Raw genomic sequence first — 10,876 nt, 5'->3', positions numbered from 1 at the left:
CATTAAGCTAGTGGTGTGCCTCGGCCGCCTTTTCTTTCGAACCAATTTTCTTGTACGAATCTCTTTTAGCCTTTATAGGCCAGTCCAAATCACCTTTAAGCTTCCCTTCAAACAGTCAAAATTAAATGTTACGATCCAAAGGTCACATATTAATTCCTGTTTCTTAGTACATTTTTATTCATGACACCAGGGGTCTGCTGGATCACAGTCTCATTGTGATCAGATATGGACTTCTCATTAAAATAAAAAAAGGCCCTGAGTCTATCCTGAAGATGCTACATTTTGTTTCCTTCTAAAGAAAGATTTCTAATTTCTCTGAAACTCTGGAAGCAGCTGAGGGTTTAAGGCACAGACATGCAAGATGTTTTAAATGAACCACCTATTTATACCTGTTGACTCTCTTCGTAATGGTGTGACATTGGCTACAAACATGAGAACCTACTGTATACGGTCATGAATAAGCAGACAAACACTGGATTATAAGTCTTGAGAGTAACACTGGGACACTCCTTATTTCAAGAATGCACACTTCTTCCACTGAGAAGAACTGTCATGTATGATTTTTATAGGTACAATCCAAGCAAGAGACAACCAAGTGCCCCTTACCTTCTCTTCTCAGAATAAGGACAATAATAGTTGTGGAGGCTGATGGAACTATGGAACCAGGCATAGGGGGTTAATTAATACAAAGTATTTTAAAAAGAGAGCCCAACACCTCCCTGCCCGGGAAGCAGCGGGGCTCCGTGATAAGCGCCTCATCAAACACACAAGGAGAGGAGGAGTGGGGCTTCTCAGCTGCTCGGGGCTCAGATTAATAGCGCCTCAGGTCGACGGGCCTCCCGCTGCTGCGCCGTTACGAAGGCAGATCATTCACTGACACCGTGTCACGGAGGATAATTGGGACGCAATGCCGAGCCGAGCTCACCTGTCTGCACACAGGTGCTGGAGGGTGGAGAGAGAGAGAGAAAAAGAGAGATTCCAACACACACATTCCTTAGAGTGACGGTGAAAGCAGGTGGAGGGTGAGTTAAATGGGAGATCCTGATGCAGAAAGTGAAAGGGAGCTTTCTAGAAGCTCAGTGGATTTCATTCACACCTCAGCAACCTAGCTCAATACTAACGTTAGCCAGCTCTCAGAGTGCTCTGAGACTCAGATGATACCTGTTGGTGTTCAGCACCAGTGTATTGACTGTCCCAAATGGCAAACTAGCACACTAAATAGAATTTTAAAATAGTACACTGTTTATGGTAATAATTTTGTACAAATTTGGCATAATGTTTAGTGATCTGGTATGTGGTTTGAGGTTCCACAGACACTGAGACAATGTGATATTCGTTCTTTAGCTGCTAGGGGCTTAAAGTGTCAATTACTTGATTACCCAGATAGAATGGTTTCGGTGTGTCTGTAAAAAGTAAACGTTTTCTTTGAGTCATTCTAACACTAACAGACAGTGATGCCATTTAGGCACAAGCAGTTTTACATTTTACATTTTTGCTGGAAAATATCTGAGCTGTGGACAAAGACATCTGATTTTTGGTCAAATGAGTGATTTTGTGCATGTCCTGTAGCTAGCTATGTAGTTTATAAAACTGTACAATATCACAAATTTGGCACCTGTTATGAGCATCACTAAAATATAAAGTGTTTCTTTATACTAATATTTCCAAATAGTTCCTAATACTTAACGTTCTACTAGAATTTTTGGTAGTACAGGTGCATACATCATATTATTATTATTATTATTATTATTATTATTATTATTAAACACTGAAAATTGTTTCACTTTACATTTTGTGGATAGCTCAGATGTGTACATTTTAACATAGCTTTCCGCAGCCAGAATACTCATTGCAATGACATCATCTGCACTCTGAATTTGTGATTATTTACATAAACTATCATTCATTTTTTTTATTTCTTATATATTATTATAAAATCGTGCATAAAGCAGCCATCACTGAATGCATACGAATGACAAGACGTATTTTACACAAATATATATATGTCTGATCTGTGACATAAAAATGGCCATAAAGTGATGCACAAAACCCATTTTTGCAATACCACTCAAGGGCTAAGGGTACAGACAGAATCAGAGGTTATATATGGAAAAGTAAAAGATAGCTTGGCATTAATTGTCCAGGAGCTGGGATAGTTCCAGTTTGCCTCAAGCACAGCAAGAGCTGAGGGTCTCACTTGTTGTCAGGGTCGAGGTCAGGAGTGGGTCGATTCTAATGGTGTCGTGTGGCACGCTTGCGATCCCACACTCATTACACCGTTCACAATTACGGCTACCTATTTCCCCGAGAGGGCCGGGCCAACCATTATCACGGCGACTCAAATGAAGTGGATAATTGTGTCTCTCTGCGGCACATCAGGAAACGAGAGACGAAGAGAGAGAGAGTTAGTGTGCATGTAAGAGTGTGACACAGAGAGAGGGAGAGAAAGAGAGAAACAGAGAGAGAGAGAGAGAGAGAGTCAAAGTGAGACAGACAGAGAGAGGGACCAAGAAGCATGGGATAATGCATATCAAATCACAGTAACATACACAGAGGTACCAGGTGCAAGACAGACGATAGAGACAAAAGCACATGACCAGAATATGAGGTCACGTACATTAAGCCAAGTCAAACTTATGAGTTATAACACTAGAGCTGAGCAACAACATGTGAGGAAAAAACTTAACTTTAAGATTTCATTCCTCAAATACTAAAAAATCTGTGCCTTTATTTATGCTTTTCATTTACATTCTTTCCAAAGCTGAAACTATATATGCACATACATATGAGGTATATTTTGAGCTTCTAATGCATAAGAAGTTGGAAGAGTTCTGGAAAATGACACAAAATAGACAAGTGCATTGTCATGTCATATTTATGAGAAGTGGAGGCCACTGATTTAAAGCCTCGACTCTTTGCCTGCGATCCTACATGGACTTGTCAAACTACGTGCCATTACTATTCTTTGTCTTAGCGGACTTGTCATGTAAGGCTTGTACCCGAATGAAATATTAATTCTGCATAATAACTTTCAAAGGGGAATAAAGTATGGAATTAATTATTAATCATATGTATATTCAGAGCTTTTCTGATTTTCTTTTTTGGGAAGCACAAGATATTCCCAGACAGTTTCTATCCGATGAGAGAGGCCACAATTTATTCTCTCAGAAAGCTGTAGAAATGGTGAGAAACAATAAAGACGATGGTAAAAGTCTAACGTAAATGGACTAACATACAGGTGTCAGAAGTAGGACAGTGTGTAATACGGATTATACGCTTCATTTAGTGGTTAGTAAGTACATTTTAGTTTGGTGGAACAAAGAAACATTTGTTGGGGAGGGGGTGCAGGAGTCAAGGTCATGTCATTAGACATCATAAACTCCCATCAACGGGAGTGAGGAAATAAAGCGCGCTGATGAGAGGAAATGCGATCTGAGACAATAGATATCTCATTTACTGCATTCTGTCCCATTTCGGCACAATTTGCCGTGAGCCAGTTAATATGCAAGTTATCCGTTGGAGAGGGCGCGAGACAGACCATTTCAGTGTCAATTTACAGCAAAAAGAGAGGACGGGAGTACTCTTCGTTCTTCAGAGCTCTTTAGTCTAATTCAATTGTACCTTTCAATACCTTATGATATGCAGGAAGTGGTTGGCTCACTATATCACATTATGGGGGGATAAAATAGTAAAACGGATTTTTTAAAGGCTGTAAGTATGCACAGGGAGAAAAGCAGATAAAAAGTGAAGCTTACTTTTGCCGTGTCTGAGGGGTGAGAAGTGGATTTAAGTGCTTTAGGACTGCGCTTTGCTGTAAATGCGAGATATCCATCACCGAGCTAGTCCAAACAGTAATGGAAGAAGTTACTCCATATTGACCGTTCTTGACTCCACACTATCACACTATTCATAGCTTTAAAAGCATCTCTGGTCATTTGTTACATCATCTGGTTCATACACTATGTCAAATCATGGAACGGTTGAAAAGGTCAGCTTAAATGTGCTCAAACAACCGAAAGGTACTGTAAAAACTATTAAGCATAGGAACAAAAAAAACGACTCATCTGTTTTAGTGACAAAATATACAAATAAATTGCAAAACATTTAGTGAAGCACCACACACTGGCTCTGCATCGATAAAGGAGTAAAGAGTAATGCAGTTGCAAATACTGTCTAGTGTTACACGAATCATATTAAGCAATGAATCAAAAAAGAAGTGGAAATGGAAGATTTATTCCCTGACACTCTCAAATTCAGCATCTTGTATCTTTGTTGAGATCCACAGTATCCAAAACATTAGAAGAAAGCATTTAGACTTAAGGAGAGAAAGCAGCTTCTTAAATGGAAATTTCCACCCAACTTTAAATAATTCTTAGCTAAGCCGCTGGCAGGCATATGTCAGAGCATTAATATTTACAGCACATCATGCCGTAGTTGAAAGAATACAATTTGAAGATGCATGCTTGGATACATTTAAAATGCATGCATAAATAAAGACAGCAGTTATGAAATCGGGTGGCAAGCTCTGCAAAGTTGCATCCAGACACAAAACAGTAATATAAGGATATTAAAACAAAACTGTAATGCTTTTTTTGTAATTTTTGGCTTTTGCATAAAAAGGCTTATATTAATTAAAATGTCTCAGAGAGAGACATAATTTTTAGTCCAGCATTAAACATCAGTAGTGTTAAGATAAAAACCAACCACCAAAAAAAATGAAGTAATGAACCGTTTCAGATTATAAGTAAACATTTAAATACACTATTTGAATATATTGAGCTGTATCCAATTTAGACCATCCAATTTGAAGTCTTGAATAAAATAGCCCAGAAGTCGCCCTCTTGTGCCACGGGTCATTGGACATGACGAGTCTTTTGAGTAACTGAAAATAGCAACTGCCTCAGCAGCCCAATTATGATCCGAATCCTTTCCATTGTATTTGCTCTCTTCTTTTACCTTGTGAACAATAGGTCAGCTGTGATCGACCGGACCCTGGCGTTCAAAACAGACAGCTCAGCCTCTATTTGAGGATCAATAGCAGCAGCTAACGTCTGATCCGCTTCTGTCCATATTCAAATAAAACGTGCTGTGGCTGTAGCACGCATCATCTCCTCAAAGTCATGTATAATTAGGCACGGCCGTTTCACTAAGTTCAGAGTGGAGACAGAGAGGGAAATATATGAAACTAATTAACAGGGGCCTCGCTGTGGCTCTTCCTTACAATATTAAACGCTTGAAACGTGTACATCCAAACGAGACGGGTACATATATTGCAATAAAAAGGTACAGAGACGGGCCTGGCAAATACGAAAAAATTGAATAAGATAAAATGAAACAGTGACAATGAGCACATTTCCTTGCTCAGTACATCATGATGTAGCTCCGGGCACTACCTTTGTCTCCATCATGGCACCGAGTTAAACTGTGCATTGTAGCACGACACCCCTGATTTCATGCAATATGGTGGATTACGGAATTGAATTGAACGCTGAGCGTTTTTGTTCACTTTTCTAAATTAGGATTTTCTGTCTCCATAATGACGGCAGAGTCTCTTTTTCTTGCCAAATCAATGGCAGCTATTTATATGAGCAGTAATCCCACACCAGGCACTGAACTGGCAGCAAAGTGATGGTTTAAAGTAATGACTAAAAAACAAAAAAAAATGTAGCCTACTAAAGGAATGCAAATTGGTTTCTTCCAAGTCTATCTAAGCTAAGAACATGCTTCATTCTGGGAGGACTTTTCCAACACAGAGCTTAATACGTGTAACCAAGAGTAAAAAGTCATTTGTACCATTTGTGGACAAATCGTCAGGAGTGCCATGGTTTATGATGCAGGATTCAAATGTCCTCCCTGCTTCTCATCAGAACGAGTGAGGCTGACGAGCAGGCGATCAGCCAAGAGATCATTAAGCAAGGGCTGAAGTGGCACTGCCAGTGTGCGGGCGATGCCATGGCAACAAGGGTTCGCCCGGCTTGAGAGACAAGATAAAAAACAATGAAAGGCAGGGTGCAGGGCCGCTCAACGATCGCCGCTGATCGATGGCTCTCACTTGCTCTCTCTCGCTCTCTCTGTTCTTCTCTTTTTTAGAGATGGAGGGAGGAAAGAAAGGGCAGCACCGTTTAGGCTTTGTGGCAAGTAGTGCCTGGGGGGTCGTCTTCAAATACAGTGAACAAAGAGAGCAAAAGCAAACCGCTGGGGGAGAAAAGCACTATCAAAACAGTCAGTCAGGCCGCTGTGAAAGGGCGAGCTATTTACTTGCATCTAATTGTTGACCCCCTAAAAAGTTTAGTAAAAGAATCATTGTCACGCATCTCATGCAGAGTGGTGTACTAACTAGAAAGACCCTGCTGATATAATAAGCATCCACATGGGATCCGCCGGGAAAAGCCGATCCGGTAATAACTAAAAGCTGAAGGATGTCAGAGTATCCTTTACAATGTGAGCAGAAGAGGATGACACATACAGCGCAAAACAGACCACAAGTTCCAGCTGTATCTGTTTGTCTTTTCTTTTTTCCAATTCGGTTTCATGGACAGTTCTTTGAGCAAGCGATATGCTGAATACCCTGTCTCTCAAACACACACACACACATACACACACTAGTAAGTTTACCAACAACATGTGCTAATCAATGCAGTGAAAGCAATCTGTCAGGAAATCTTTAGCATTAAGACTCTCTCCCTGAATGGGGATCAGGCCCGTTCACAGAGGTGGGGTTCGGCTGGGTCTTAACAGTCTGTCTTTACGCATCCCCCGTGTCAATACGGATTATGAGCCCGGCTTTTATCTTTTCAACCACACAGACCACTTCTTCATTTAAATGGATTGAATAGATGAGTTTTGTGTGTCTTTTTTTTATTATTTAATAAATAAAAATATACTCCTATGAATACATTCAAATCCTACCCCAATTCAAATTCCACTGCCACACGCAAGCAAGGAGATCTAATCTTTCATTTTTTAATCCAAATTTACCGAAGGCAATATTTTTAACATTCTTCTTTAAGACCTGAAAAGGATAAACACTACCTATTGTTGATGGCACAGCACCTTTCTTTTCAACTTAAGAACAACAATTTGCTTCAGGATCGACTGCTTGGCAGCTGACAGCACCTGCATGCAAAGTAGCTGGGTTATATTTAGGGAGCATTTTTAGGGAAATGATTGTGATTTGCAACCCTGCGATGTGCAGCTCAATTACAAAGAAACTGTATTTACTGATATTACAATAGCTGCAAAAAATAGGCCTCTTTATATCAATGCCATCAAATATAAAAGAAGGCAGTAAAAAAAGAGGCTGTAAAAAAGAGGAGCAATGATGAACAAATAAAAAGCAAATGTTGACATTTCGCATTCAGCGCTTCTCTTTATAGGTCAGAGGCAAGCCTGGCTGACCCCTGTATTGTTTTAAATGCCATTTTGTAAAAGAGGATCGCAGGAATTAATTAATGCATGGGTAGCTGCCACCGTCAAGAGGCGTGCATTAAAATCAATGATTAATAAATTCAAAACACACAACAAACTCAGAGGGGAGATGAAACTAGTATTGTGCTTCACAGGAAGCAGCCCCAGTGCGGGTCCTCCCACCAGCGAGACGGCCACTCGGATGCCTAATGGAAAGCCGCCGGTGCCAGCTGTGTGCCTGTGAATAAAATCACTTTAATTAAAGGCATCACAATGGGAAGGGAATGAAGCAGAATGGAAAGGAAACGGCCTCCGTACTTGACACACACACACTGACAAGCCGATGGAACGTCTTCGATGATCCTATCTCAAATAATCCAAATCCTTGAAACGCCTTCTCCTTTTATGTCAATCAAAGCACTAAACATGCACATCAAGAACATCATGCTCATGTTGTCTTCATGTTTTCTGAAGAAAAGATAATGCTGTCTCATTCCATGTTGTTAGCACATCAAATTGAATAATCTCATGTGTGTCACATCTGATTTTTTTTTTTTTTATAATTTATTACACCAGGTTTTAAAATATAAGATGATCAAATTATTTTCTGGACAATTTTTTTACGATGAATGTTGAAACATTGCGTATTTCTCAGCTCAAAACTGTGAGCCAGCGGAGAGGCAATTGTTCTAGGCTTCCAAATATTGTGCTGTTTCGCTGGCAGACAAACCAGCAAAAGAAGCGTCCACCCACATACGAGGGAGGAAGGGGCCCTCATAATCTGATACACAACAAAGATGAGCCCTGATTACATTCACCCCCTTCTCCTGTTTTAAACAGCCTGGGAGCAGTGCCCAGAGCCAGCTGGGGGAAACACAGCTTCACTCATACGCTCACATAAACAGCATCAGTGTAGCTCACCTCATCACTCACAAGGGGGCAGCAATCCAACACGCACCATACATAACTACAATCAGACTAACGGGAATGTTGTCTTTAGTTTCTGCATAAAATGAGAAATGATTGGGTCACCGGGACATTCAGAAATAGAAATTTTTATCAGAAAAATAAAAACAATAAAATTTTTACAAATAAAAGGTCTAGCTCATTAATTTTCATCTTACCCCAACTGGAGTGTTGTGTCATTTTGCTTGAAAAATGATGGAAATAGTGTCTTTGTGTGATGTAGGTAATAACATTTTTACATGTCTTCTCCATCATAAACCTCTCACTTCTGGATGGCAATTAAATGAACAATATTATTATTAGTAGTAGTAGTAGTAGTAGTAGATTGTTTACAAATGTAATTATTTATCTGCAAATCTTTAACATTAGATTATTAAGACGTTGATAGTGATACAGCTGCTCATTCATTTATTTCTACAAAACTAAAATTTGCATGATATTGTTGTATATGTGAAAATAAAGTGGCTTTATACCTGTATCTGACATATTAGCCCCTTTAATCAGACTGTGAGATCATGCTTTTACAATTTAGCAATTTGGGAAATGTTTAATACAGAGATGCGTGCTAGGTGACTAAATACACCAAGCAGGAGCGGTCAAAAATAGTTTCCAACACAAGACGCAACATCTGCCTGCAAAATCACAGAGATGTCAGTCTGGACGGGAGTGCAATTACCAGACAACCTCAAAGTTAGTCAAAAAACAGAAGGTAATCTGGGCAGTAATTTTCTCAGGGAAGTAAGGAAACACAGACATGGGTGATTTGGACAGAAATAAAATGTTTTTATTTGCACCTGCAAATAAAAAAATTCCCCCAGTTTCCTATATAAATCTAATCCTGTCCAAATAAGTCACAAGCTTCCAAGCTTCATTTAAATGGCAGAGCCCTTAAAAAGGTTCATAGAGCTCCCTCCCTCTTGTAGAACTTTTCTCATATTGTAGACGGTTTCAGGTTAAAAAAAAAAAAAGTCAAGACCTTTAAATCTACAATTAAAAACCTCCACAATAGCTTCCTAACCATCCCTGGGACTAATTTAAAATTTTATAACAGAAGGCATGGTAGATGTAGATTCAGCATTGCCATGTTTTAATGAAACTGTTATTTTTAGAAGGATTCTGCCATTGCAGCACTGAGTGCTGGTTTGCCAATTGCAGTAATTCCTGCCCAGATAGCTAATGAGTGATGATCTAGTGCCGGCCCACGCTTAGCATTTTCATCTGACCCACATACTGCACTGAACTTATCCCAGTCAGCCACAACTCTAATGTGTCCATTTCTCAGGTATGATATGGACCACAATTTAAGCTAAATGGACCACATACATGCATTAGATAGTCAGTTATTTATTAGCTGCATTTGGGTCATTCACCATCCAGATTTTGTGAAGAATAAATATATCGCTTGCAGCCCTGTAGCCACAGTGTGTCCAGGAGACATTAATATACAGAGTTGTCATTCAACTCTTAAGCTTATGCACACATATACATAAATACATTTCTATTAACATTTCTATAAAATGTAAGTTAAGAAAACATTACCTTATTTTATACGAATTTCTCTTCTGTGGTCAGAAATTGGGGTTTCGTGACAGAATCCAATAGTACCTGACATGCTAAATTCGGACACTTACAACTTCCAGTTATACACCCCTTATATTACATGCACGTCACTCGTATCAGACGCATGCCTCTTATTCCTTTTTTGTTAATCGCATTTTATATCCTGCCACACAGGTAATGGTTGTGATGTAGACTACAGTTAAAATTTTCGAACAAATTTTTCATTATCATATATCTACATGTTGCTAAATAATAATACAAATAAAAAAGTGTTATGTCTAATCTACACAGCCTACCAGATTATACTATTAAACTACTTCAAATTATACAAAAATAGGCAGTACATTGCAGTTTACTCAACAAATTTCCTGTTTCAACTGTTTCAAACAATCTGATTCAACACACCACTTAATTACCAAGCTTAGTTTGTAAGTTAAAGCATGGAAATCAACAACCTGCACTGGATTCCGCTCTCTAGGACAGGAAATCATGACCCCTGCTGGAGCTATCTGTATCAAGTTTAAATTCTTGATGCTTTCCTACAGGGGGTTGAAGCCCATCCCAGTAAGCTGTTTTACTACTAACAGGTATTAAAGTGAATGAACTAAAAACATATCTAACTTAAACTATCTGTCCCTTTATACCTCACTGGCCAGGATAACGTGACTGAGGGCAACAAGCAGACTTATTTCTACACACTTGAACGTCCTAAGCAATACCCTACTACACCCATTAATTTAAAACACTTCATTCGTTTTATTTACATTAAATCAAAATTAAATTAAATTCCACATTAATAAACATTAATAAATAACTATGTATGTAATAATAATAATACAAAATTATTATTATTTGTTATAACACGGTTACCTCTTCCTGTAATGTAAGGTTTTTTTTTTGTTTGTTTGTTTTTTTAAGAACATACTTAAATAAACATCATGAA

General features: G+C 38.9%; 1 long non-coding RNA gene across 2 annotated transcripts in view; it reads right to left on the bottom strand.

Moving 5' to 3' along the window:
• The window catches only part of LOC113540992 (uncharacterized), a 68,993-nt gene that overhangs the window by 56,593 nt on the left and 1,524 nt on the right, over positions 1-10,876 (bottom strand). The window lies entirely within an intron of this gene.

The sequence above is a fragment of the Pangasianodon hypophthalmus genome, chromosome 25 (assembly GCF_027358585.1).
Source record: "Pangasianodon hypophthalmus isolate fPanHyp1 chromosome 25, fPanHyp1.pri, whole genome shotgun sequence".
In the NCBI taxonomy this organism is placed as follows: Eukaryota; Metazoa; Chordata; class Actinopteri; order Siluriformes; family Pangasiidae; genus Pangasianodon; species Pangasianodon hypophthalmus.
This window is presented reverse-complemented; position numbering and strand designations above follow the sequence as displayed.